At 46.1% G+C, this 26,693-nt stretch overlaps 1 long non-coding RNA gene across 2 annotated transcripts; it reads left to right on the forward strand.

Annotated features, from left to right (window-relative positions):
* The first annotated feature begins 3,412 nt into the window (after positions 1-3,412).
* Positions 3,413-14,874, forward strand: LOC132244814 (uncharacterized). Of its 2 annotated transcripts, XR_009456590.1 has the most exons (6): positions 3,413-3,557; positions 3,778-3,845; positions 4,015-4,042; positions 11,331-11,557; positions 12,544-12,699; positions 14,115-14,874. It is a non-coding gene; the product is annotated as an uncharacterized LOC132244814 (long non-coding RNA). The 2 variants fall into 2 exon arrangements; XR_009456589.1 differs by lacking the exons at positions 3,413-3,557; positions 3,778-3,845; positions 4,015-4,042; positions 11,331-11,557 and having other exon boundaries at positions 12,222-12,699.
* The last annotated feature ends 11,819 nt before the right edge of the window (positions 14,875-26,693 follow it).

Consider the following 26,693-nt stretch of genomic DNA (forward strand, 5'->3'; position numbering starts at 1 on the left):
AACCCACCAGTCCCCACAGAGGAACCTGATGCCACCACGCCAACTAAGAGTGGACGTGTGGTGAGATTGCCTGTGAAGTACAAGGACAATGCAATGGGACAGCAGTAAAAGCTAGACCCCACCAGTGAGCCAAGTGCTAGCAACCTCTGGCTTCACAATCCTGAAATGTTCTGAGTTAAAGTAGCGCCTGATGAACATCCAACTAGTTAAGAGGGAGCTCCCAGAGTAAAGAAGGGGGATGTAGTATATGTGATGTACCTTGAAGGGGCCAGCAGTGGGATGACCCAGGCTGAACCCATGATGCCCTGTGGGTGCAGTTTGTGCTGGTGGGTAGTTGTAGTTCTCCCTGCAAGCTGTGAGCATTTGAGTTGTTGCACCCTGTTCCTAATAAAGGTAAAGCTGTCTACCACCCCACTGCTCTGTGCTGAATGGTGACTGCAGGACAGGACCCCAAAGGCATGGAGGTCTGAGTGAGTACCCCATCCCTTGGACCCAAAGGCATAGAGCAAACACTATAATTGGTCCCTTTCCTGGCACTTTGGCTTATGTGAGGAGCCCTTAAATCTCCTGTTGGCCAAAACTATGAGCATGCCCAGCCCTCCTCCCCCTTCCCCATGTGGAGTGACAGGGCCCAGGGAGTGTCCCCCTGAGCTGCATGTGTTCACCCCAAGCCCTTCCTGGGGGCTCAGGTGGGTGCGGAGACAAGAGGATCATCAGGAAAGTCCACTCCTAGTGACTGCACCATGCTGGGGAGCTGAGCTGTATCTGAGCAGGGAAGAGGAAACCCTCACTGGGGACCATGTAATGGGGCTCCTGTAAGAGTCTAAGGAATGGGAGGTTTTTCTCTCCTACAGATGCAGGGGTGGAGGGTTCGGAGGCCTTTGTAACTCTGGATTTGCAGATGGGACAGGGCGCATGTATGTGTGTGTGCACCTGGGGGTCACTGCTCTGTGTGTGTGCACGCGAGTGTCACTAGGGGGGCAGTATGTGCATGTATGTGTGGATTTATTTGTGTCACTGCTATGTGCAGCACAGAGCACTGTTTATGCGCTGCGCCAGGACCAAGCCCAGCAGTGCTGGGCAGGGGAGACCGCATTGGAGGGAGGTGCATGCTGACCCTTGCTCCAGCCTGTTGTTCCTGGGATCCTGTCATCCCTCCGTGCACAGAAAGGGGCTGAGGCCGAGCTGAGCTCTGCATTCCCAGTCCCAGTCCCTGCCCCCACGTGTCCTGACTGCACAGGGCAGTGATCAGAGAGGGGCTGAGGTTCGGGTAGCAGGGGCACTGTTTAACCAGGATGCCCTGGACCAGGGCTGTCACTGTTGTTAACCTCCAGCCATGGCTGTCACTGTGCTTGGCCCACACGGACAATGAACACACCCAAAGAGAAAGCATTGAAAGAGGTCAGGGTCTCAGGTCGTCCTGGGCTGCGAACACCCCCTGGCCAGGCCACACCAAAGGCACCCACAGCCCCAGCACTCAGCACCTTGCCCATGTGGGAGGGAGACTGCTGGTTGCCATAGCAGCAGGGCTGTTCCATACCCAGTGACATCACAATCCCAAGCCTCAGTGTCAGGCACTGGCTCCGCCCAGTGCTCTCCCGCCCTTCGCCTGAGCCGGTTGTCCTTCCTCGTCCCTCATGTTTTTAGTTAATTCTGTTGTGTAGAATTAGTTGATTAGTTTTGTAGGTAGTTAATTAGTTTGTTATTTCATTAGTTCATTAGTTAGTTCGTTAGTTAGTTAGTGTATTACTTAGTGTGTTACTTCGCTAGTTAGTTGTTAGTTTGTTAGACAGTTTATTAGTTAGTTCATTAATTCATTAGTTAGTTAGATTGTTTGTTCTTTAGTTCATTATTTAGTTCCCTAGATCATTAGTTAGGTAGTTAGTTTTTATCCAGTTTATTGTCTGGGTGTCGGAAGTGAGCACCAGTGCAGAGGTGAGTGCCCTTTCTCATTCAGCCGTGGGGATGGCACTGGGGACATCGCACAGGCCCATCACGGGGACTTTTGGGAGATGTGGCAGGTTGCCAGCTGGGACTCGGTCCAAACAAGGGCCCGGCACTTGGCCCCATGCCCTGTCCCTGCTCTCAGCAGTCTGGCTCCTCTTTCCCTCCTTCAGGGCATGTGCCCGCCATGGGAGCAACAAGGGCTGGGCAGCATGACAGGCTACAGGGATGTATGTCCTCCGCTCTTGGCAGGGTTTGGCTAGCAGGCAAAGTCCAAGGTGCAATTTGGACAGCACCAGCTCCTTGCCCCCTGAAGCTGTCACCCCCTGCTCTTCATCAGCAAGTTCCCTGGGGAAGGGGAAGAGGACTGGCCCCAGGGGCTCCTCACGCTGGGCCAGGTCCTGGCCCTGCAGCCCCTGCCCATGCCCCAGGCCTGGGAGTCTCCCCCTGGCAATGGCCCTGCTGCCCTCTGCTGCCTTGCACGGTGGGGCCCACACGGGCTCTGGGATCCCCATCCTCAAAGTAGTGCGCAGGCCCACCCAGCCTGATGCGCAGCCCTCATCTCCCCTCAGCACCAGATGCCAGCCTGGGTGCAGACAGTTGGGCAAGACCAAAACTGTCCCCCATTAAAGGGTGCCCATGTATAACCTTGGTTGGTGAAGGCCAGGAGAGGAGGGACCCTGCACCTGGTGAGTTTGGGTTTAGCCTGAGCTGCAGACGGACTTGTGCAGTTGCATGGGGAGGAGGCATGGTCTCTGCATGAGGGCACCCTGCTCTATCTACTTGGCCTCCATTCCCAGGGGGCCGAGCTAATCCAGCCAGGAAACCCCTTCCCACTTTTACTGCTCCTCATTCCCTTATCCCCTGGGACGCAGTGCCTGCCAGGGACATTTTGCATCTCAGACTACCAGCCAGATCCCTGGGGGTCTCTCTTAGACCTGCTCCCTGGAGGGACTCCCACCTGACCTCTTGTGGCACACAGGACTCCTGGCAGGTGCCCCCACACATTGCATCCCAGTGGGGCTGAACACCCTGCACCTTGGCACCAGATTGGGTCCAGCTGATGGTCCAGGAGCAGTGCTGGGGGCAAATTCAGGCAGGAATTCAAGGGGCCAGATGTGTCTACTACCTGCTGCTACAGTGAGTCTTTCTCCTGCCCAGGGAGTGGGATAGTTGGCTATGAGGTTCATGGCTCTGCAACCAGGTGCCTCATGCCCCTCCCAGCCCCATGCAGCACACGAGACGCTGGGGGAGAGTGTACCTCTCCTGCCAACTCCATGGGCCCTCCAGGAATAAGGGAGGGGGTCATGGGCTCATTCCCTGATCCCAGGAACAGTTCTTCCCAAATCCGATTGATGGGACCTGGGACCTTGAGCGGGGCATTGGGACTCACCTAAGAGAGGTGGTAACAACCCAACCCTGTAATCCCCAGGCTGTGAGCCCTGCCTGGCAATGGGGGTCACCTGCCCTGGCAATGGCAAGGGTTGCACCAACCCTGCCCTACCTTGCACCATTTGGACATGAGGAGTTCACTGATCCAAGGAGGCCATTGCTCCAGCTGCTCTTTTCTTCCCCAGGAAGGAAAACCCCATCCCGGGCTTTGCAGAAAGCAGGTGAGCAGGAGCCAGCCAGTGTGAGGACTGTGAGGGAGCCCAAGTGGGCTGGCTGATGGCTGCATGGAGGGGTGGACCAGAGGGACAAGGCTGGGGCTGGGCTCGGGGATAGGGGGCAAAGGCAGGGCCAGAGGGACAGATGGGCTAACCAGATGGCAACGTGTACGGACAGACAGGCCGTCATGGCATGAGAACGCTCTAACCATTTTGTTTTTTGCAGCTTGAGCAGACGGCACTGAGGGTCCAGCTGGCACAACAGGAGCAGGATGTGGCAGTCCTCCTCTCCCGGTAGGAGTGGGGCTGGGCAGGGAGCTGACTGTTCCCTTGTGCAGCACAGGGGTCGGGCACAAGCCCAGGGCCCATCCCTGCTTCTGTGCATGTCTCGCCTTGGAGAAGGGGTGTTTTCTGGGACAGCGCCGTCACTCTCTAAGCCTACAAATATTTTTTGTCTCCACAGTGCATGGATAAAGGAGGAGCAGCTCCTGGTGAGTTTGCATGGGGCAGAGGCCGGCAGGGCCATGGGGCAGGGGAGGGAACAGGCTGAGGCCAAGCGTGGCCAGGCAGGGTAAAATCCCAGGGGTGTGGAAGTGGGGAACAGAGTCCTGGCACATTGTGTGTGGGGAGAGGTAGGGCTGATGGGTGCCCAGGCATGTAATGCTGTTGGGTGCTGTGGAAGAAATCAAACTTCGTGTTGTGGCTGTGTTAGAATTGGCAGAGCCATCTAGGTTTATTTAAAACTATACAAGTGATCACAGGGAGAGTTCTCAAAGGAACTCTGACCTCTACAAATTTACAAGCGTATTTATACTTTAGACAGCGAGAAAAGATGCAGGGTTCAGACAAAGCAACCTTTAGAGAAACAGAAAGATGTTGATCATTTGTTTGTCACACGTAAGCAGTTTACTTATTTAAAAGAACACTATGTTTTGGGAACAGTTATCAGCTTCTAGTTTGGCGGAAAGGAGGAGGTTAACATCTGCACACAGACAAAACAAGGCATGAAGGTTTTTCCTTATCTTAGAACATTTTAAAATACATGGCATCAGCATCAGCATCTTTTTTTCTTCTCTTTCCCTCTCTTCTTAGTCAAGTAAGAGGCCTGGTTAAACTTATTTCCACATTCTCCCCTTTTGGGCCTTTTTGGCCCAACATATTAGATATTTAGGTCTTCTGTATCTTCTTGGGTGCGGGTAAAGTTGGGCGCCGGAATACTAGGGTAAAGGTTTTTATATGTTGGAGGGCAATTTGGAGCTGGTGGAACGCTAGGGTTTCTCTCTTTTGTAGGAGGCTGTGCCAAATTTTCCTCCATTAATGTAGCCAATTGCCTTTTTAATTTATCATTAGAGTCTCTGAGACTAGTCTCAATAGATTTTTCTTTTCTTTTCGAAGCTTCATTATAGCCAGGAGCCTTTTAACGTCTAATTTTTTTTTCTTTTTACTTTTTCACTATTTTAACATACATATCACAAAAGTTGTCTAATTATGGGATAAAGCAATTATGGGCACCCCTGTCATTGTACTAGGAGGCAAGTGGGAACATACTTAACATTTAGAAACATTTAAATTCTTTGCATATTGATAAGACAGTTGAAGAAAAGCATTTTGGTGAGCATGCCAGTGTGGGAGTGATCGTTTTGACCTGTTTTGAAGTCTAGTCTGATTTACAAAGTTTTTTTTAGCTGCTGAGTCTTTACGTTTATATAAGATGATTTAACAGGAAAGACTGAGAAGTATCTAGGTTACGACTAACCAACCTCACCTTGGGAACCAGGAACTAGGTAGAGGCCTTTTTCCTTTCCCGAAGGGCATAGTGGTGTCGTTGGGGTACATTTTTTTTATTCTGTAGTGGTCAATCCTCTTTGCTTTGTAGTGGCAAATCCTTTTCGCCAGTAGGCGCTTGGCACCAGTACTGGTCTTGAGCTCTCCTGTTGGCAGGCGCTAGGCTCACTACCAGTCTGCGGAGGCTGATTACAAGGTTGATATGGAGGAGACTCTATGTCTAATGGGGCTGATGTTTTTTTAGTGTGTGAAGCATGGATCCACGGTTGGAGTCCTTGACATTTTTTACAGTGTTGGTTTTCAGGAGTCCCTGGAATGGGCCTTTCTAGCAGGGTTTCAGCGATGACTTCTGTTGATGGACTTTTACATGAACCCAGTCAGCAGGCAGGATGGAATGGCATGGCTCATATGGTTCCTTGGGGAGAGTTGTTTGTACCTGTGAAAGAAAAGCCTTAACACACTTCATTAGTGCCGTACAGTAGTCTAGAATAATATCGTCAAGTAAACGTATATTATAAAAGTGGGAGGCAACAGGTGGTGATGCAGGGAGCCTCATGGGTCTTCCCATTAGGATTTTATGTGTGCTAAGTCTGGTCTTTTGATTGACAGTAGATTTTATACTCATAAGGGGTATGGGAAGTGCATCTGGCCATTTTAAGTGAGTTTCAGCACAAATTTTGGCTAGTTTATTTTTTAAAATGCCATTTTGGCGTTCCGCTTGGCCCGAGGCCTGTGGATGGTACGGGCAATGAAAGTTCTGCTGGATTTGCAGGACTTTGCAGACTTCTTTCATTATCTGCCCAGTAAAATGAGTTCCTCTATCGGAGTTTATGGATAAAGGAATACCAAACCTTGGAATAAAGTCTCTGAGCGACTTTTTGCTTACAGTGATGGTATCAGCTTTTGCACATGGGTAGGCTTCTACCCATCCAGAGAACATACATACAATAACAAGAACATATTCAGAAGAACAACATTGCTGCATTTGAATAAAATCTATTTGTAAATTTACAAACAGCCTCTAAGGTGGGGGATGTGCTGCTTTATTTTGTTTTTACAGGTTTTCTCACATTATGGGCTTGACAAATAGGGCAGGTATAACAGTATTGTTGAGCTACAGATGAAAAAGTTGGAGCAAACCAATCAAACTGAACAGTTTTTATCATTCTCCCTTTGCTCACGTGTGCTATGTCATGGTGTATACGAGCAAGATAGGGAAGAAGGACTGTTGGGGCAACCAGGCGGCTGTCCGGGGAGCGCCACAAATGGTCAGGGTGTAACAAACACCCAGCCAGTCTCCACGTATAATTTTCTGGTTCGCATGTTGTCTGCACCAGGATCAATGCCGGTATGTCTTTGGATTGCTGCACAAAGTCGAGTTTGAAAATCGGCTGGATGCTCGTCAGGATTTTGTTTGCCAATTTCTACTTTTGTCCAATCTACATGAGTCTGAGCTACTCTGGTAATGGCGTTTAGCAAAGTAGCTCTAGCATTTTGCAAATTTTGCAGTCCTTGATTTTCTTCATAATTGTAATCATTTTGTGGCCAAGGGGTGCCATCCGGAATATTCCTAGTTTCTGCAATTAGGAGTCGTTTTTGTTCTGGTTTTAACAGACTGTTTAAGAGCCAGTTTACATCAGACACAGTGGGACTGTAAATACTAAAGACCTGCTGCTACTTATCTCTAAAATCAGAAGGGCTTTCTCTGAGTTTTGGAAAGGTATTACAAAAGGTAGTGATATCGCTAGCAGTCCAAGGGACATGAACTACAGTCCGTTGGCCTCCTGGTATTTGAGGCGGGTATTGTCGCAATGGGCAGAGAACAGTTGACTTAAAATACTGCGGGTCTCCGAAGGTGGTCACAATCAATCTTCCTCCCTCTTGGGCATATAGGGTTATTACAGTCTGCCCATTTGAACCTCTTTGGATATTCTTCACCTCGTATAAGGGTCTTAATTCAGACTTTAGATTTTTCTTGACTTCTCGCATACTAGGTAGGTCATCATCATCGGAGTCTAAATTAATGGAAGCTGGGGGAGAAAGCAGGCTTGCTGGCGGCTCTGTAGGTGAACAGCTAGCTGCAGCAGCAGGAGGAGCAGGGTTGACTATTTGGGCAGGAGGAGGAGGAACAGGACAAGGTACCCAGGAATCTAGTAGGTCTTCTGTATCTTCTTGGGTGCGGGTAAAGTTGGGCGCCGGAATACTAGGGTAAAGGTTTTTATATGTTGGAGGGCAATTTGGAGCTGGTGGAACGCTAGGGTTTTTCTCTTTTATAGGAGGCTGTGCCAAATTTTCCTCCATTAATGTAGCCAATTGCCTTTTTAATTTATCATTAGAGTCTCTGAGACTAGTCTCAATAGATTTTTCTTTTCTTTTCGAAGCTTCATTATCCCATAGGTACCAATATTTCATCTGCTTTGGCTTGGGTATCTCTAAGAATCCCCTCAGGTAATTTAATTTATTGGGATCAAAGATTCCTTTATCAGGAAACTGTAACCCAGGGTTTTCATAGGTATAACCATTCCAAGCATGTGCCAATTTAACTAAGTGCTTTTGCTTCTTTGGACCCAATTTAGTTCCATATTCCTTACACATATACCCCAAAGGTGTTTTTGGGTTTGGACAAGAGGATCCTTGACCCATTGCTAGGATAATATAACAAAACAAGGAGAGATTTACCTGAGACACAAAAGGAAGGGGAAACGGGTTCGTCAGAGCGATGCCCGGTGCCAGAGACACAAAAGGATGCACAAACTGGAACACGAGCCCTTGCTTTCAAGATTGGCTCGCAAGCGGCCAACTTGGGGCAGCTGCCCATGAACCAGACACAAGGGAAGGACACAAGACAATCTCTCAAATATAAATCAGAGTTATCAGGACAGACTGTTAGAGACCAGTAGCAAAGGGATAAACAGAGAAAAGTCTAGGCGTCCCCAGACAAAATCAGAACAGTCTACCTGTCAGGGATCCCAAGTCAGTCAGTTTCAAATAAAGTATTCAAATAAAGGTTATAGCTTTCAGTCAGTCAGATAAAATAAACTAATTCTTATACTTATAAAAGTAACGTAGGGAGCGCTTACCACCGAGAAGACATTACTTGTCCAGGCTAGGGAACATTGAGACCCGTTAAGTGAGATTTTTTAATTAGGATCTCTTACCTCTGAGATTTGGTGCCACGGGTGTCAGTTGTGTCCCCAGACTGTTCAAGCTGCCAACCCGGTGTTCTGATTCAATCCCACTGCTGACACCAGAAAACTGGGGGGGAAAACTTCGTCCCCGGGTTCGTTGGGCGGAGGCTCAGACAAACGGGCCAATCGAACTTTAAAGACTTAGTTTAATAAAGAATGCGTTCCTGGTCAGCGTCATACACGAATTCAGAATTTTGCCATGAAATCTGACTCTGAACATAGGCAGTGAGGGGGTAACATAGAAAATGTGATGTCATAAGCATAGCAACAGTATAAACCAATCAACATTAGGCACGATGCAGACAAGTCTGCACATGTCTTCAACTTGTTACTGGATAAAAAAAACTAGTTTAAACCAGTCTGTAACAGCAAGGTCATGACCTGGCTACATGACTCACTCACAGACAATATGGCAGACTGGAACCATTTTGTTTTTCCCCTTCAGATCATTGGGACTCCTTGGTGTAGGTGTGCTGGGCTGTGAGAGCATATCCAGCAGTTACTTTTATTAAGGGAGATCTGCGAGTACAAATTTTTCTCCCACCCCACTTGTGTGATACTAAGATACCCAAGTGTGATGTATCAGGATATCAGTGCCATTTTTAGATACAGGAGGGACAAAGAATTTCAACAACAAACATAACCAGCACCAGTAAGAGAAAGAACACTACCAGCCAAACCCAGGATGGCAGCCAAAGTCTTTCTTCGTCCTCCGGGCTCAGGTTACCTAAAGGACTGAGAACGTCGGCTCTTGGTCTTGATCGAGGTGGTGATCTTCCGAGTGGGAGCATTCACTTTCTTCAAGGCTGGAGATGATATCTTTGTTCTTCAACTGATGAATCCAGCTGGGCTGAGGTGTTGGGTGCAGGGGAGAGGTTACTAGCACTTGCACCCTGATGCTCCTCACTTGCCTGAGTGAGGTCCTGAGGGTCTTTGTCCTTGGCCTCAGGGAAAGGTCCCAACCTGGGTTGGAATTCAGCTGCTTTGGGGTCCAATGGAGGTGATACCTTCTTGCAGTGCGAGGCATGAGTCCACGTTTGGTGACCTTGGCAACAAACAGCAGTATTAGTTGTCAGAAGTACCTGGAAAGGTCCCTTCCATCTTGGTTGAAGTGCGTTTTTCCGTTGATGGACCTTTACATAGACTTAATCTCCTGGTTCGAGGTTGTGACAGGGAACATCCGGTGGTTGAGGTAAGGCTTCTTGGACCTGTGAATGAACTGACCTGGCATACTTCATTAATGCCTTGCAATAATTTAGTACAGTTTCATCAGTTAATTGTAGGTCTGTTTGGTGAGGGGCAACAGGTGGTGTGGCTGGCATCCTCACGGTTCGTGCCATGAGTATTTCATAAGGGGTTAGGCCATGTTTTCTGTTAACAGTGTTCCTAATGTGCATAAGAGCAATGGGCAGGGCATCAGGCCATTTGAGGCCTGTTTCAGCACAAATCTTCGAATTGCGCGTTTTCAAATCAGAGTTTTTATGTTCTAAAGTACCACTTGATTGTGGATGATAACTGCAGTGTAGGTGTTGCTGTATGTTGAGTGCTTGGCAGATGTTTTTTACTATCTGCCCTGTGAAATGGGTGCCGCGGTCGCTATCTATTGTGAGGAGCAATCCAAATCTAGGGATGAATTCTTTGAGCAATTTCTCCGCTCCACTGATGGAATCAGCATGTACTCATGGGTAGGCTTCCACCCATCCAGAGAACACATCAATAATAACAAGAATGTACTCATAAGAACAGCACTTAAGTAGCTGCACAAAATCAATTTGCAGATTTACAAACGGTCCCCATGGAGGGGGATGGGCTGTGGGTGTCGTTTTTACCCATTGCCCAATGTTGTGAGCTAAACAGATGGGACAGGAGCTACAGTACTGTTGTGCCTTGGAAGGAAAATTTGGGGCAAACCAATTTCTTTGTACTGTAGCAATCATCCCCCCTTTGCTCTTATGGGCCACAGAGTGGGTTAAATGAGCAAGATATGGCAAAAGCTCTATAGGTGCCACCAGGCGGCTGTCCGGAGAGTGCCAGAGAGAGTCGGGGTGCAGTGAACATCCTGCACGCAGCCAGCCAGCTATCTCCTTTTTTGGGGCCTGTTTTTGAAGAAGGGCCAGACTTGAAAGGCTAGCCAAAGGAGACTGATCTGCTGAAAAACAAACAAGACCAGAGTTAGGAGCCTGTGGGCCAGAAAGGGCCGCGTTTCTGGCAGAACGGTCTGCCCGATCATTTCCTCGTGTGACATCATCAACGGGTTTCTCATGAGCTTTATATTTAACAATAGCAATAGCAGAAGGCAGTTGAACAGCTTCTAAGAGTGCTTTTACATAACAACCATGACTGATTTGGGTCCCTGATGAAGTGAGGAACCCTCTTTGTTTCCAGGTTTGTCCAAAATCATGAACAACACCAAAAGCATACTTAGAGTCAGTATAAATGGTTGTGGTTTGATGTTTTGCAAGAATGCAAGCACGTGTTAAAGCAATGAGTTCAGCAACTTGAGCAGAACGAGCTTGGGGTGAAGAATAGGCTTCCAAAACGGCATACTGAGTGCATACTGCATATCTTGCAACTATTTTGCCTGCATCATTTCTAAGACAGGAACTATCAACAAACAAAACAAGGTCAGAGTTTGGGATAGGAATGTCTTTCAGGTTAGTTCGAGGGGTTAACAACTGAGTTGTGACAGACAGGTAATTATGAGGCTCACCATCAGAGGCGATTGGCAGAAGTGACGCAGAATTTAGAATTGAACAGCGATTTAAGGTTACATTTGCAGCTGACAGTAAAAGTTTCCTCTATTTAGTAAGACAGGAATTGGAAATGTGCTGAGTTTTGCCCTTGAGGAGAAGGGCCATCACAGCATGTGGAACTGCAACGGTTAAAGAGTGTCTCAAAACTAGAGAATTTGCCTTTTCAACCAACAAGGCAGCAGCTGCAAGTGAATGGAGGCAAGGAGGAAGTCCCACAGCCACGGGATCAAGGGCAGAGCTGTAATACACAATTGGGCAATGCTTTTCACCATGCAGCTGAGTGAGTACTCCTAAAGCGATTTCTTCCCATTCATGACAAAACAAAGTAAAGGGTTTCTTATAATTAGGGAGTCCAAGAGCGGAAGCAACAGTGAGGGCTTTCTTAAGGGCCACAAACGCTTGTTTGGCTTCAGGAGTCCAAGGGAGGGGTTCTGGGGTGGTATCATGAGTAAATGCTTGCAAGGGTTTTGCAAAACCCAGGATCCACTGTCTACAATAACCCGTTGCACCTAAGAATCCCCTCATCTGTTTTCTAGTCATAGGTTTGGGAATGTTGAGGATAGCTTCAACTCTACTAGGGCTTCTCTGGTTTTTCTGCTGCTTCTGATACAGAAACCAGTGACCAGCAAAACCATCTCTCACGTGTTCCTTTTTGGGGTTTTTTGTTTTGTTTTGTTTTTTTTGGGGGCGGAGATCTGTGTTTTCAAATGTCTGATTGCATAAAGGCCCTGAATGCCATATTGCAGTGATCTTAAATGAAGGGCAGCAGTCATGCAACCGAGTTGCAATAGGTTTAACCCAGTCAACTCAGTGCCTTAAAATATTTTGAGGAAAGGATTCCTTGGGGTGATATCTTTTATTGAAGCAATTGCATAGTTGGGATAGTGTTAGACAAGCTTTTGAATGCAGGACATTCTTCTTCAGGTGGCATGTTTTGGAAATAATGTAAATGCTATCTTTTGTGGTTTAAAACAACCTGAAACTATTGGGAGACTGTGATTGGATGTAGCTTATCCACATCCTCTCCCTATTGGGTTTTATTTTACTTGTCTTTGAAGCTTCTAGTGTTGACCACGGTTTCATTCAAGATACCAAATCACCTGGTTCACAAGTCTGATCTAGTGTGGCAATTCCTGTAACTTGTCTGAATGCTATTTCTAGTGCAACTGCTTAATTTGAAGGCTTGTGAAGCTATGATTTCAGTATAAATCCCATCAGCTTTGCCATTCATTCAGCTTACCCATCTTTTCACTCCCTCTTGTTCAGGTTCAAGAGCGGTTTGTGGCTCATGGAAATGACAGACTCAAGCTGATTGTATTACTGTGTAGTGAGGATGATGAGACGGTCCAGAAAGCAGCTGCGGGAGCTTTGGCCATGCTGACAGCAGCACAGAAGAAACTCTGCTATAAAATGACTCAAGTGGTAAGGAGTGAAATCTGATTCCCAAAGACTGAATGGTGTGAGCACACAACTCCATAGCAACCTGGATTTATTCTTGTTCAAATATTCATGAATTCAGTGCCACTACCTAATGTTAAGTTTGGTAAAGGTTTGCTTTTGAATCACTGGTGATAGCTAAAGTCAGGATTCAGGTGACTGGCAGAACAGTACAGAAGTACTTGGCTGGAAAAGCAGGAAGAATTAAAGGACATTATCAAAGTGCTTTCCTGGGCAGAGAACTAAAGCAAGACAGGTTGATGAAGGCTGCTTGCTCAGCCTCTGTTTCCATGGGCCTAATATCTCCATTTCTCAATTTAGCTATCAGTGATTCAAAAGCAAACTGTTACCAGACTTTAACATTAGACTTTAGGTAGTGACACTGAATTCATAAATGCTTGAACAAGAATAGTCTGTTTTCTGAAGAAAGCGTTTAATTGAGTACAGCAATTTGGAATTTCAAGTATGTAACAAAGACAACAGAAACATTCTGCCAAGCTAAGACACAGTCCAGTAAGACACAGTGACAGCACACACAACTTCTCCTAACTTAAAACGAAACGTAATAAGCCAAAGAGAGACAACAGGAAGCCTTGCATAGCTCTTACATAATCCTGAGGGCAGAATGTCTCAAAGTCTCCGCGGGATCTGCAGGTCATCTTAGATGATAAGGAGGAGATCCCACAGGTTTCATCTTTGCCTGGGTTTTTAGAGGTGAATTTGCACCACCTGCTCCCCCTTGAGTGCCTTGATCATAACATGCTTCTTATGTCCAGTCCATCTTATGTCTTATGTCCAGTCCAGGCCCAAACACCCGTCTTCAGGCTCTCTCCCTATGCCTGAAGAAGGGTGTTTGCACATAAAAGCTTGCAAAGAACAATTTTCCAACTATTAGTTGGCCTAATAAAAGATATCACATTTACCCAAAGAATCTTGTCTGCCTCTGCCTCTTCTCATGTATTCCAGTCTCTCACCCCTTACAGGTTCTGCTTTGAAATGTAAATGTAGTTCCCTGCTGTCTGGTTATGCCAGCTGTTTAAGCAGCCTGGTAACCCTACCCTGCTCCCTTAGGTCACATAGCTCCAGAATCAGTTAAAGGCCCCACATATGTGGTAACTGTGCCAGGTCTTTTCCAACAAAACTGTGGAAAGGAATTTGTTATTCTACAGTCAGAAGACACCATCTAGCATAACAGCTTGATGGGGGATGAGCTTTCATGGGAACAGAGAGAAATTTTCACGGGCTAGCATCAATTGTTCCTGTCTTAAGTGACCACTTTCTCCCCACTGAAAAGGACCTTACCTAGTGGCAGGCCAACCTTGTGCTCTTAACTGAGATTTTCCCATAATATACAAAATCTCCACTTGGTCATTCACAGTTTTTTTTTTCCTTCCGTTCAGACAATTCAGTGGCTGGAAATCCTGCAGAGGCTCTGCTTGCAGGACAGTGTGGATGTTCAGCACCGTGGGCTGGTTGTTGCTTACAACCTAATCAGCGCTGACAAAGAACTCGCCAAAAAGTTGGTAGAGAGTGAGCTCCTGGAGATCCTGACAGTCGTTGGCAAACAAAAAGATGACCCCAAAATATAGCATGCTCTTGACGCAGCTCGTGAGTGCCTTGTGAAGTGCATGGACTATGGGCTGATCAAACCGCTGTCACGGGCATGAGGACATCATTGTCTATTGAGAAACGGCAAGGAAAGGGAGGCCACCAGGAGGTCTGGAAGTCTTCCAGATCTGCATAAGGACACTCAGTCCCATGGCCAAGGCTTTACTGAGCACTGGCTTTGTGTGTTTTGTCCTGAAAGAAGGTAAAACTTAATGATATCTAGGTACTGCAAATACCTTCAGTGCCAGGATGCAGCAAATTTCCACTGAAAGAAGCAATATGGGAAGCACATTGAACAGCTGCTGCTTCAGGAAGTCTCAAAAAGGATAAAGAGAATGAGTGGACTGTTTTCACAAATGAAAATTCTTTATTTCAGCAATTCCTAGCAGTGGAAGAACAAGCACAAGGTTTTATTTCCTCACATCAGATGTTCAGAAACTAGTTCAGATTTGTTATTTAAAAATGATTGTTTCTTCTTTTGAATTGGAATGCAGGCATTTAGCGTGCGAGAGCACTGGGTGGATTCATAATAAACAGCATCTTTGCTCTGTGGGTTCCTCGCAGTCTCCCTTTGATTTAATAAGAGTCTTTGTTAGTCAGAATTTACTGAGGGGAAAAGAAGTGAAGACAGAGCTTGCACTTTTTCACCTCAGAAATAGGCAGTGCTGTATTGTCCTCTGATTATTCATCCAATAATATGAGTCACTGATTAACATCTAGATAAATCTCGGAGAACACTTCAGTATGTGCAGAGACAGTTGCGCATGCAGAGACATCATGCACGACTAGAGACTATGATAGAAGATCTGTCCGTAGGTAGCTGGTATTGCGAAAATTTTCTAAAAGCCCTGCAGGGACAAGGATTCACAAGGGAAGTGGATTCAGCTAGTGCATACGGAGCAATGTGACCACACACTTTTGGTCACAAAAAAAATAAATAAATAAATATATCTTTCCCAAAGAAAAGGATCACCCAGAGGCACCCCTTGGAAATTGCCAGTTCTTAGCTTTTCAGTCAAGAAAGGAGTGAAAGGTAAGAACTGGCAATTTCCAAGCGCTGCCTTAACTCTGCAAATGTTGAGAAGCACTGCTCTACAGGTTGAACCAAAGCACTTTGGACTTTACACTGTGAACCTTCACTGCCTGAACTAAACCCCCCTGTTGTGTAACAGATAGAAAAGGTCAGAATATTTTCATCAAAGCACAGGTTTTCATCAGAAAAAAAAAGTTGTTTCAATGGCCTGGAATAGTGTGCTAAATAGTATTGATTTTGAAGAAAATCCTAGTGGGGGAAAAATTCTGTTTCATTTTGTCAAATTCTGACTTTTGGCTTTAGAATTGTGTTCATTTGTTTCAGGTTATCTTAGTCTTTTAGATTTATATTTATTACTGATATTGTATCAATGCTAGTGCAATTTTAATTTCAGAAGCATTGATGTCAGCTGCTATTTTTGTACCTATTGAAACATTTTGATTTACAAAACAAGATAATACCTGTCCCTGTTACAATGAAATAGCTTAATCTGGATCTTAATGCTGTGCGGTTAGAACAACCAACACAAACCCATGTAGATTAACCAGTACCAACAATGACTGAAAGGAACTTATCTTTGGCTGAAAATGCAGAAGTGCAATGTTTATTTCTTTATTCCTTAGATTTAGAAGGAATCCCAAGAAGGCTTGCAGTGGCTCACAATAACAGGGAAAAAAACGCCACTATACATACAGAATAACCTTATGCACAAAGAGAAATAGGAAACATTCATCTTGGTGTAGTAACATTTTGTTTAGCAGGAGCCTGTTTGGGTTTCACTTTAGCAGATTCAAACACCAAACTAGGGAAACTGGGACAATTTCCTGATCTTACCCTGTTAATAAAAAGAAGCAGATTTTCTCTAGTGAGTTGAACTGTTTCAGTTTAGGTGCCCAACTTGCGACCTCTTCAAGAAGCCATGAACCTGTTGGGCTCTTAGCAACTAACTGCCCAGCTGCCTGGTCACTTGTGAAAATCTCTGTGGAGTGCAGGAGCCGGCTACTTGGCTAACAGAAGAGTTCAGAAAACTCTACTGATTGCATGGGATTTGCTCCACATGAACATCAACCTACATGTCCTTTCTGTTAGAGCAGGTCAAATGGCACCTTTAAATCAACTCTGCTCCATTCAAAATGAGACCATTTCCACACCTGCAGAGGATTAGATGCACAGGATGGGCTCAGTGAGCTCTTGTCTTCCCCTAACTTGGCAGCTCTCAGCATTAAAAAGGTATTGTGACTTCCTGAGGCTGCAGTACAAGACATACAACTTTGAAGAACCCTCCACTTTTCTCGGCTTCACCTGTGTCCAGGTAGTGAAACAAGTCCTCTCAGTTTCTGATTTCCACTTCTTTCCTCTCGGTGTAGACTGAACCTCCCTTAGCATCAATAATATCTCCTGTCTCTGCTGGGGTTACCTCAAAGTAGTTGCCTTGATACAACCAGGTGTACTACTATGAACACCTGAAAAAGGAAGTGGTCTCATATCAGGCTCTGTTGGCTCCTAATGCCTGGTATGAATTGCTTGTCTTTCTAGCCTAGCGCAGGGGCTGGCAACCTTTTTCAAGCTATGGGCCAGAAGAACTGATTCCAGCCCAGCATTGGCCAGTTGGTGTTAGTGGCATGGGGGCTTTCCCGGCACCTCTACCGAGCTACGCAGCTGGGCGCTGCACCTGCACCACTGCCACTTTTCCTAGCTCCCCACTCCCTGGCTGCAGTGCCAGGGGAACTGCACCAGGGCTAGGACCTGGCAGCTGCTTGTGATGCTGCTGCCGCTTCCCTCTATGAATCCAGCCTGTGGGCTGTCCACCGCTGACCCCTGGCCTAGTGCATTCCTCTGAAGATATTTTGGAGTGGATAGTGTCACAGGATGACCGGTCACAGGGGTTGGAAAGAGACCTTGTTAGGTTATTGTCAGGGACGGGAGATGTTTGTTGTGTTGGGCAGAGGAAGAGGCAGACTTCTGGGCTGGTGGTCAACATCTACGTTGGGAAAGCCCCCGTTAATGGTGAGTCAGAAGCACACAGAGATAAGGAAGGCTGCCTTTTTCAGAACAACAGGAGAATCCTATTTTTAGTGGACTTGGATGCCTAAGTGACTCTGTGGAAGTCCCAGAAAATCAGTAATGCTTTTTAGGAAACAGTTAGAATCAGGTTTGGACTGGTCCTTAGAGGTTCAGGAAACAACCTTTCCCAATTTCCAGCTTTTGGCCTGGCACCAACAGCACTCCTTTAAAGTGACAGCCTCAGATCCAGACATCAAGGGAGGCACAGGGATTTCTGATGATTCACGACTGTGCTCGATAGCGCCAGGAGAAAAGTAAGAAGCAAACTCAGTAAGAATCTTATGCCTTGTCCAATGTTAGTCCATTTTCCTACTGCTAACATGCTGAATTATTGGGGGTAAACTAATTAAGTCTTTACAGGTTGTCTAGGAATGGTCCCCAAAGAGGTAATACTCTCCTCCTTTTTCAGCCATATCAGTTTGGTTAAGTGGCCAGTAATCAATGCACGACCACAATTAACACCATTATAAAATGCTCTTTTACAGCACCTGTTTCTAATGGACAGCTTGTTCACTGGTGGGTGAGAGAATTCAGCCATTCATCATGCCTGCCCAGGCTGCTGGGTACATAATTTAATCTGTTCTGAAATACCTCCTTGATTGAGAAGCGCTATGTCCATGTTACAGCTCTAATCTGCTCTGAGTGAAAGGGCTAAGTGATGCATCCTGCCAGCATGTTGCACAGTGTAAATCTGGATTCAATGCTGTAAAGTCATTTAGTGCAGCAATAGAGTTGAATTCAGGCATGACTCAGAATCATAAAAAGTGGGGTTGGAAGGGACTTGGGAGATCATTTAGTTCAACCCCCTGCTCAAAGTAGGACCATCCCCAACTAAATCATCCCAGCCAAGGCCTTGTCTACCCATGTCTTAAAAACTCAGCTCAGGACAGGATACGGCTCTTTGACTGAGAATGCCAAAATGACTAGTGAGTGTGACTGTCGCAATGTTTGGGTGCCTGGACAGTGAGACAAGCCAGTCTTCTGTGTTTGCAAGCGCAAATTTGTCCAAAAGTGTGCACAGGAATTTCCACGCTAGCCCCTCTCACACGCTGTACCTAACTGGACTCGTCAAAAGTAACATCATGTTAATGTCCTCAGTAACTGTATAAGGAGGCTTTCAAGGGAGTGAGAGAAAGCTTAGTGTGTTTTCTCTTTTGGGTGAGAAATGATTCTTGCACGACTAGTTAGACCAGTTATTCTCAAGCAGGGTGCTGAGGCAATACTAGCCTCAGGAATCCTTTCAAAGGTGCCATAGCACCTGTGCAATATTAGCACACTTAGGTGTGCAAGCACCTGTATGATTCATGAGATAAATTCAAGATATTTCAAATGGGAATCCATAGTGTAAAACATGTTGACCTGTTATGGTCTTTCTGAGTTTTTTGCACCCGAATTGCTCTATTATTTTTCCATAGTCAAGAAACAAGTGAAACTTAAGAGCTGGCATTTTCCAAGGGATGACGTAATGTCTAACTCTATGTCCTAAGAAGTATAGAGTTCAACATATTGCTTAGCCTTCCAATGTCATGCTCCTTGCCGTGGAAACCACATCCACAGAAGATCTTTACTTCTGTATAGCATGTTCATCCCTAGATCTGCAGCTAGATCTAGAAGTAAAAAGAGACTGTGTGCAAAGGAGGACAAAGAGACTGAAGACCTGCTTCAGCAGGCACTTCTCTTGGGACAGCTTCAGTCAGTGTAATGCCATTTCTGGGTTCTAGAGAGAACTGCTGGCTGATGGGAGCAGTTTGTGCTGCAGATAGGGATGTTTAATGGTGACTGATGAATATTAGGCTAACAAAAGCATTTTCCTGGAGATCTGCAGAAGCCGCACAGCAACAGGAGACCTCCTTTCCTGTTCAGAAACGTACTGCTATCAGGATCTGGAAACTTGCAATCCCCCACCATTATCAGTCAGTTCTTAATTAATTTGGAGTCAGCAGTTCATTGTTGAGGTTCCTGTGGTGGTGGTTTGTGTTGCTATTTAAAGGGGGTAGGTTCACTGCACATTAGAGTGTCTTGTGTCTGAAATGAATGGTGTCTCCTAAAATCCAGTAAAGGTAAATGCAAGCTTGTAGCAATGAACAAGGATCGTCTTACTAAGAATAATGTACACCTAAATATCTACATGTATCCCTGTAACCTGCAAATCCCCACCAGATTTCATACACAATATGCAAAATCTTGTGACGGGCTAGCTGGCAGTACTTAGCCCAGGGGGTTTGCCAGGGTAAAAGATGATTGGAGGACTTGGGATTCCCTTTCCTCACCAGTCAGGCCCCAGAGACTCACCCTCCATGTCCCCTGATTGGCCCCTTGAGTCACCTGGAGGAGGATAAAAGGGGCAGCACAGCTGACTCAGGAGAGACCAGTGAGGGACCACAAGGAAAGAGTTCAAAGAGCTGGGCCAGCGGGGTGGGAGCAGTGGAAAGGGTCCACTGTGTTTTCTCCCCCTCCAGGTACCTAGGCCCTATATTTCTTGTCATTTGACATTTTGTATTTTGTGCCTTTTATATTTCACCAACCAGCATTGTTTGTTTTGCTGTTTGCGTTTTATATTTTGTTAACCCTGTCTTTCGTCAACTGGATGAATATGTCTAAGATTGTAAGTGTCTAACCTTTGTTGAATCCTGCCCCCTCGGGGCATTGTAGTGTCCCCTATACCCCCTGGTTTATACTGGTTATGGTCCCAGTACTGTTCTCGCATTAAAAGGTATATGGTTAAGTGCCCATTGGTGGTCTGGCTCTGCTCTATAGGGGGAGGAGAGTCCCTACACCCCCACAGCACTTGTGCACCTGCTCTGATCCCCTCAATTGGAGAGGGGGTACCTCTTGGAGTACCGCCCAGGTTACAATTTCATGGGTTTTCTCTGAAAACTGGGGATAATAAAGTGATTAACTTCACAAAGTACTTTTCAATGTGAAGGTGACAAGCTTTTATTTATTAATTTGCCAGGGAACAGGGCAGCCCTGGCAGGTGAAACATCTGCCCTCTATAAATAGGACATACAAGCTTTAATGAGCATGACTCCATTCTCTACATGCAGCCAGACCCTAAGGGCATCCTGGGCAGACTTCTAAACAACTCTTCATTATTAGTCTTGATATATATTCTCACTGTTCATTCATTCATTTGTTCAGTTTATATGTCACCCCTCAGGCCCAGATTATAGCAGGGGCAGGCAATTATTTTTGGTGGAGGACTGCTTACTGAGTTTTGGCAAGCCATCAAGGGCAGCATGACAGGCAGCCAGGGACAGATAAATATTAATTTTCTAAATTTGGGGGGGCCCTGCGGGCTGGATAGAATGGCCTGGCAGGCCACATCCGGCCCGTGGGCTGCATTTTGCTCACCCCTGGATTATAGCTTTGAGGACAGCCACAAAAGGGCAGAATGTTTTTAACACTACGGATTCCTATTGGAAACCTCTGGGTTTATTGTGTGAATCATGTTTGCACACCCAACAGTGCTAACATTGCATTGCTCCCTGTGGCACCCTTGAAAGAATCACTGATTTAAGATCTTACAGATCCAAACCAACACCATGGGTTGTACCTCAAAAGTTATTGGGAGCCAGTGTCCTGGGTATCACCCAGCTGTGACCAAAGCAGAACTGTACCCTACACCTTTGCTCCCAGGAGGGGGAGTGGAGGGTGGACCAGGAATGGCTGCAGCTTCATCCTGATATGCCCTGCAGGTCCTCCTTGCACACAGTAGAGGTGCTGTGGCACCCGTTGAGAACCACTGATATAGTCATTGCACTAAATCATTAAGGAGTGATTTCAGGAAGCTTTTTGATTTGATGGGACAATTTATCTTCGTTTATAGCGTTGGCCCGCAAAGGTGTTCCAGGAGTAACTACTTCCCCTGGGTTGTAAAGAGTTAAGCAGAGGGGTGGGGCCACTCCAAACCAGGAAAGCCAGACCTAGATAGCTACAAGGCTACTTTGAGGGCTAGTAGGAAGGGAAAAGGGAAAGAGGAGCTGCAAATTAGAGGCCATTTTGCCTGGAGCCCTATGAAAGAATTTGGAGGGTGGCGTTGCTCCCTGATACGCTCCATGCACCCTTGAAGGAGGCCCAGGGAGACTGTGACCGACTACTGCTAAAGAGTGAGTGACATTTAAAAGGCGGCAGAAGGTAGTGAGGGAGGTCAGGGTGACTGTGAAAGTCCTTGAGGCATCTGGGACAGCTTGTACTATGCACAAGGTGAAGACTGTCACCCTAAAGGGTCTTTGCAAATGTTGGGGTTTTAAGTTGCACTGATGACAAAATTACCCCTTTCAAAAGGTTTCCATGCAGGGCTTCATGCATTATATTACAGTTTTTGTGCTAATGCCTATGGGTATAAATAAGTCTGACTTGTTTGTATGCTCTTATTAAACTGAGGTATTGTTGTGGACCCTAGGCCACCGCAGCTATACACCCCCTTGCAAGAAGGATTTTCTAAGTCGTAGGGACTAAGGAAGATTCAAAACGTCTGTCCCAGTAAAACCAAACACTCCAAGAAACACAGTGAAGGATATTTTAATATGATTTTAGCACTGAATAAGTGATGACAATACAGGTAATGATTAAAAATAATATAATGCTCATTATCAAAATAATTACTCATATCTAAAATAGAAAGATATTAATCTTAAATATATTGAGTCCTAAAATGTTAAAAAATCTCTAGATGAGCAGCCTGACAAGGAAAAGGAACTTTTTCCTAGATTTCAAAGACTAAGTTTGAAAAAATTCCTAACCTTAGTTCATCTGCAAATGAGCAGTTCAGTAAAAATCCCTGGGTGGATCTGAGCTCTATGCTTGCTTACTTTGCCAGACTGTAAAAACTTATGAAATAAAAATATCTCAAATAAGGTTAGTAGATGTTTGGATATACCTAATATGTTATCTACTCAATAATATGAAGCTGCATTATTCTAATATGGGAATCAAATGCACCTTTTTGTTGTCAAGTAGAGATCTCTTTGCAACCACTAACATAAACCTAGTTTTATTGTAGATGCAGTTTACCTGGCATAAAATCATTAAAGTAGCTCTAAGTGACCCAAAATTGATGTACTTTAACCTAGGTTCCTCTCTAAAATCTTCTGAACGATAGCATTCCCCCACCCCCTTCACCATTCTCTTAGCTTAGCTCTAGTCAAGCAAATGCTATTTTAGTCTAAATTATCACTATTTAGCAGTCAACTAAGGTCTATACAGGGTAGAGAGGGAGGAGATGGCAAGGAGGTTTAAGGTAGAGGTTTTCAAGGGGAGTGATAGCTGGAGTCCATGTTGCAGTAGATTACCAGATCAGCTGGGTAGTGTGTGCTAGGTTCTGAAGGTCCTGATGCAAACTTGAAGTGAGGAGCCCACAGAGGCGCCAAGGAGGAGCTTCATCTAGTCAGAGCAACAAACCAAGAAAATAATCTTAGTAACAACATTCTGGATAGACTTGATGGGTGCAAAGCTTCCAGAGATGAAGCCAGAAAACAGGAGACTGCTGCAGTGACAACATGAACTCATGAGTGCTTGGACCAGTTTTGGCTGTACAGACAGGGACAAAAGACCAGATACTATTCACATGAAAGACAAAATAGTATCAACAGTGGAGGGTCAAGTCAAAGATGACACAGGCCAGAGGCTGGAGTGACAAGGAAAGTGTAAGTAGTGTCTGTAGTGAAAAAGAAGAGTCTGGGAGGGGAGATTAGGAGCTCAGTTTTGGCCAGCATAAGTTCAAGATGACATCAGAAAGGAACATCAGAAGCCCCTCTTTACTTACACATATGAATACAGAGAAGGGGAGACCCACCCCATCTCTGTCCCTGGCTGACCCAGGGCTGCAGGAGCCTCAGATGCGCTTCTATCCTGCTCCAGCTAGGGCTGTGGGGAGTGGGAGCTGAGCTCAAGTGGGGACAGCAGTAGCAGTGGTAGCATGTGGGCTCCTCTGCCTTGCTGGTCCCACCAGATGTTCCCCACCAGTTGGGGAGCAGGCATAGGGAGGGGAAACCCACCCATTGCCATCAGTGTCTACAGTGCAGCCTGGCTCCCTTTGCAGCCGTTCCCTGCAGCCCCAGCTGGAGCAGGCAGAAGCAGCAATGGCACATGGGTCTCCCATTCCTGTGCCCCAAAGCATAAGTGAGAGTGGAATGGGGGGGGACTGGAGGTCCTGCTGAGCACACAGTGAAGAGAGGGGACACTGAGGGTTGGGGATGGGGAGATTCTTACCTAATCTGGGAACTTTAAAAAATCCCTGGATGCTGCTTATGGTGTGGGGGAAAGGCCAGGAGCAGGGGGTGCAGCCACCCCCGACGTGCCAGTTTTTACTTTGGACCCCCCCGCCCCGCTTTTAAAAAATCCTGGAACCACCTATGATGGCAGCCAATAAGGAGCAGAATTTTAAGACGTGTAAGGTGTAACCGCCAGCATCAACACATACCAAGGGATCAAGGGGTCTAAGACTGCAGTATAGGCCTTGAGATGGGCCAAGAAGAGGTCATGGGAGTTGCTACTTTAGTAACAGACAACAGCTTCAGTGCAGTGCAAAGAACAGCAGCAGGATGGACAGTCATGGGAGTAATTCCAGAGAGTTGTTGCAGACAACACCTTCAGCTTTGCCATGAAGTTTTCCAACCTTACACTATCTTTCATCTTACACTACAGCAAATGAAGCTGTAAATTAGCTCGGGATGCAACACATAGTAACAGGTTTTCAGAAATTGCCTCATAGGTAGGGACAGAATTGATACCCAATATGATGCATCTTTCCAAGCCAGAAAAGCGACGCATGCTGTCAAGAACAATGCCATTTTTCATCATGTCTTCTGCTGTTGTGAAAGATGCCTCCAGCCTGAAATGCCTCATTTTGTTTCACATTAAGGATGGCAGAATTTCTAATAGCTTTCCTTCTCTCTCACTGTACAGCATAAAATAGCAATGTCTTTCCCTGAGTAACCATTTTTTAAATATTGGAGACACTTATCAACCACGTAATGTGCTATTTGCCTCTGACTCAAATTATACTTTATGCTGTAAGAACCTGGCGAGCAGTGGCCACATTCTGCTTCATCTAACAACTCTCTCAATTGTTGACAAGGGATATTTAGCTGCGAATCTTCTTCATCTGTTTTGCCATGATATTTTATATCTGTGTTGCATTCCGGACCCCTTTAACGAATAACATTGCGAAGAACCAGGGGAGATGGGATTAAACATCTTCCTCCCACTTAAGAACTAATCATCATCAAAGATGTGGCAGGCGAGACCCCTGGGGAGCTGACCCAAGGCTGCTCTCAGTAGCCTGGTCGTGCAACCCAGGTGGCGGTGGCGAGGTTTGAAGGAGACCCAGACTTGTGACGCTCGGGGAGAGAGGCACGGGAAGCTACAATGAGTAATCATAGCAACACAGGACTGTGTAATAACAAGTTGTGGTTATACCAACTCCATTATATCCTGGCTCTGGTTCCTACCAGCCAAGACTTCTACAGAGCACCCTGCAAAAACCCATAACTAAAAGGGGGTAACTGGGTCATCATCCCTGGGCACTGACTGGGGGGGCAGGGGTACAAAAATAGGAGCTTCTAGCCCTGCTGCTGCCAGGGCACAAAACTGCCCAGTTATGTCTCTACAGAAACCAAGGCTGAACAAGTATATAAACCAAATCTAAGCATAGGAGTAGGTCCATTAGGATGAGAGAAGTTTAACAGTATGCATAGATCTGTGCCAGGGTTGGAAATCGCATAAATATGTTTATATTATCCATGGTGAAAGGGGCTGCATGTTAAACTAAACTGGAGAACATATAAACCTGACAGTGAGTGGTCATAGTAATACAGGGCCATGTAACAGCAAGCCATAGATGCATCAACCCCATCACATGATGGCTATAGTAAGGGATTCCTTACTATAGTCAGGCATTCCTTGGGGAACTAAGGCTGAACCTTCTGATTTAGCCCCTAGGCAAGAGGCTACTGGTTTGAAGTTTGTCTGTCCTCCACAGGGGCAAGTCTCCCAAATGGGGCAAAGGGGATAGTTGATTTACAGCAGAATAATTGACACAACCCTGGAGGGTGAATCTGGCCCCAAATATTTCAAGACACATGGTCAAGAAAAGCTTTCTAAAGTGTCTATACTGGCCTAAAACATGAAAACTACCCTCCCAGCTGTGACATCTTCTCAAGTGTTGATTCTGCTCTCCTGGAGGTAGCAGGAGTACAAACTAGAAATGTGGATGAGGACCAGAGGTTTTTAACACCATCTCATCTCCCCCTCATTAGTATGGAACTACATTGCTGCTGAACTATGAGCCTGCCAGCTCATACTGGAAAGAAGGTGTCAGAGAAGTAAAGACTTCCTACACGTTTGGGAAAGATTTCTGGCTATCAAGTTCTCCCCAGTCTTAATCCCTTTCATGTGTATTACTGTATTTTCCCTGAATCCAAGATGACCTTGAATTGAAGATGATGCCCCAATCATTAGGTTCTATACATGGAAAGCTGTGTGACAAGCAAGCTGTGTGGGGAGATTAAACAGTTTGCCCCTTCTTGTGCCTGCCCCCTTGCCACTTCTCGCCCTGCCTGTCCCCCTCTCCTCTCCCTACCAAGCTTTGCCCACCCATCTCCCTCCCCGTCAGCCTTTGCTCTCCTCCTGCCTCTGCCTGGCAGTTCCCTCTCCCCCCCAGCCTTTGTTTCCCACCCCTCTCCTTACCCTTGCTTCGAGCTGGCAGAGTCCATGCCTATTCTAGCCTGGGATATTGAGCACAGCCACAGTCTAGCCCTGATAGCAGCTGTATGGGCTGCATGCCAGTACTACATGGCTGGGCTGTAGCCATGTTCAATGCCCCAGGTGGAAGAATGGAAGAAGCCTGCCAGTAAGGAGCATGGGTAAGGGGAGGGGGATGTGTGTGGAAACAGAAATTAAATGCAGGATGGAAATGTGGGGGAAGAGGCTGCAGGGGGCAGATAGCAGGGTACAGAAACAGATGTGGTGGGGTAGGAAGCAGCTGCAGCTGCACCTACAGCCCTGACCCTGAGTAGGAGCTGGAGCTGGTGCTGGAGCTGCAGCAGTCACTTGGCCCCCCACAACCCTCATACTTGGTTCCAAGACAAGGGGCTTTTTTTTCATGCTAAATGGAAAATAAAAACTCAGAAGTGAGGATATAAAGTATCTAAATAAGTTTGGAGGGACATCTGTAATGCTTACATCACCAATTCTCTCAGGGGCTGATTCTCACAAATGTAGAGAATTTCCTTCATTTCTCACAGAAACACATTCCCTAACTTCTCAATGA

This window comes from Alligator mississippiensis, chromosome 14 (genome assembly GCF_030867095.1).
Source record: "Alligator mississippiensis isolate rAllMis1 chromosome 14, rAllMis1, whole genome shotgun sequence".
NCBI lineage: Eukaryota > Metazoa > Chordata > Crocodylia > Alligatoridae > Alligator > Alligator mississippiensis.